This window comes from Megalopta genalis, unplaced genomic scaffold, assembly GCF_051020955.1.
Source record: "Megalopta genalis isolate 19385.01 unplaced genomic scaffold, iyMegGena1_principal scaffold0287, whole genome shotgun sequence".
Lineage (NCBI taxonomy): Eukaryota > Metazoa > Arthropoda > Insecta > Hymenoptera > Halictidae > Megalopta > Megalopta genalis.
Window position 1 is genome coordinate 102,501 of NW_027476356.1, and position 2,500 is coordinate 105,000.

At 44.7% G+C, this 2,500-nt stretch overlaps 1 non-coding gene and 1 pseudogene across 1 annotated transcript; both read left to right on the plus strand.

Annotated features, from left to right (window-relative positions):
• Positions 1–1,043: 1,043 nt before the first annotated feature.
• Positions 1,044–1,198, plus strand: LOC143263014 (5.8S ribosomal RNA). Its single transcript, XR_013036607.1, has one exon. It is a non-coding gene; the product is annotated as a 5.8S ribosomal RNA (ribosomal RNA).
• Positions 1,199–2,300: 1,102 nt separating this feature from the next.
• LOC143263010 (large subunit ribosomal RNA) overlaps positions 2,301–2,500 on the plus strand; it is a 6,913-nt pseudogene continuing 6,713 nt past the window's right edge.

Consider the following 2,500-nt stretch of genomic DNA (forward strand, 5'->3'; position numbering starts at 1 on the left):
TGTGGTGTGGTGGAGAAGAGTTGGGCCCGACCAGATCATTCGTGCGTGATTTACACGGCAGACGTGTGTACTACACGTATTAGGCCTTTGATCTGCGTTGCGTAGGCCATCTTCCTTCCAAGACACACACGTGTTGGGGTTTGTGTGATTTTATGATAGTGCCTCAACACGGAAAAATAAGCGTACGAGAAGAGTTGGGCCCGACCAGATCATTCGTGCGTGATTTATACACGGCCAGACGCGTATTATATTACACGTATTAGGCCTTTGATCTGCGTTGCGTAGGCCATCTTCTCGATAGAGAGAAAGCCAATGTATTCTTTTTTCTTTCTTTACACACACACACACAGTTGTAGTAGGACAGGGAGGGATGCGAGCGTGCTTAATCACGCTTCCTCAAGTCTTCGCTGTGGTGTAAAAAAAAAAAAGAAAAAAAGGAATCGTTGGGAAAGTCCAAAGGACGAAAATATCGGGCAGTCTGAAGATAACTTAATGCTCGTTTACATTGGTATCAAGAGAGACCGGCTTGTGTAGCTCGTTTCAATGCTGTGTCGTTGTCATTGACACCCTACTCTGTTGCGCGCTAGTGGCAGCATGAGCGTGGGACGTATATATATATGACACCCAGCTAGAGCCGGCCGTGAGTCCGTCCGGTGTAAATAACGACGAAAGGAGAGAGAAACTTTTCGAATCCAGTATCGGGTTGATAATTGTCCAGTTTGAATATCCATATCCCCGTCGTTTTTGGAGGTGATATACTCTCTGTGTTTCTTCGATAGAAGGCTTTTCAATGTTCTATTCGCTCCGACCGTCGAACTTGCAAGAAAACAGTGGTTTTGGATTTGCTCGTACATATATATATGGTTTCGACGGAAATATCTCGTTCTTTAAGGGACAATTATGTCGTTGTACGACGACTCCCGAATCTCCTTCGCGCGCTGGTTGGAGCTCTTCGGGTATCGGCTTGTTCCGAAATATAACACAAAAATGTGGTGGATAGCAAATACACATTATATATATATGAGAGAATAAAAGGGAAAAATTACCCTGAACGGTGGATCACTTGGCTCGTGGGTCGATGAAGAACGCAGCTAATTGCGCGTCAACGTGTGAACTGCAGGACACATGAACATCGACATTTCGAACGCACATTGCGGTCCACGGATACAATTCCTGGACCACGCCTGGCTGAGGGTCGTTTACGTACTTATAAACTGCTTGCGTTGATGGCACTTGTTGCCTATATACGTACGAGCGAATGGTGGGCGCTTCGTCGGCGTTTGTCGCGGTCCTATGAATATTGAGAAATTTTACGTACGTCTAACAGTCTTCGAGAGAGATGGAAATCGTGTTCGAACTAGCGTGAGTGTGGAAGGCGGTGTCGTGTGTCGTATATGTTTTATATACGTCCGCCCGTCTGAAACACCGCTTCGAAGCGGTGACAAAATCTTTTTCGGGACGATTCGTATCCGTAGAACTATCGAGATTTCACTGGTACATTTTCAACGCGCTCCCGACGTCGCCTGAAATGAAACGAGATGGGTTTAACCCACGAAAGCGTACTACACGAGTCTGTCCTATGTGAAGACTGTGTACAGAGATCGAACGAACGCATGAAAGAAATTGAACGAAAGAACACATAACCCGCAAAAATATAGAGTAGAATTGTGACCGTTGCTTCGAATTTGAATTTATATGTATATATATATCATAGCCCCAGGGAGTGGAACCTATGAGTGTGGAAGGATGTCTCTTACCGTTATGTTGCCAGAGGAAAAAAAGTCTCTCTCTTCGTACGACACATTTGTGTACGAATTGTATCGATGGCTATATAGATCCGATGTTGCACATATTCTGAGTAAAGAACACCCCACCCGGGTTACCGTCCTAAAACTCTTCTATTGGTGTGGCTATGATGTGTGTGTCAACGCAATCGCGAGTCTGGTTCTACGGAAAACCGTTTGTCGGTCGCCCCATATATCTTTTTGTTCTCTTCAAATGATCGAATAGCGAAACCGCACGAGATCAATCGGTCGTCTAGTCCCCGAAAGTACTTTTCGGACGGACGTTAAAGTTATACCGATTGTAATCGTCTTGCGAGTGTTTCGAAGATCTATATTTGGAGAGGATATCGAATTTTATAAAAGATATATTGGTGAGGCGCGATAAACGGTTTTTTTTTTGCTTTAAGGGTTTTTTGTGTTTTTTTTATTTTTTTTTTTTTTTGTGTTGCTCTGTACACGTTTCGCAAAATGCTTTCGGGGGGGGAAGCTCTGAAAAAATTTTTTTTCACGTTCCGACGACCTCAGAGTAGGCGAGATTACCCGCTGAATTTAAGCATATTACTAAGCGGAGGAAAAGAAACTAACCAGGATTTCCTTAGTAGCGGCGAGCGAACAGGAATTAGCCCAGCACTGAATCCCGCGGAGTTCCGCCGTTGGGAAATGTAGTGTTCAGGAGGGTCAATTTATCCCGTAACGTCGCAACCGCGTCCAAGTCC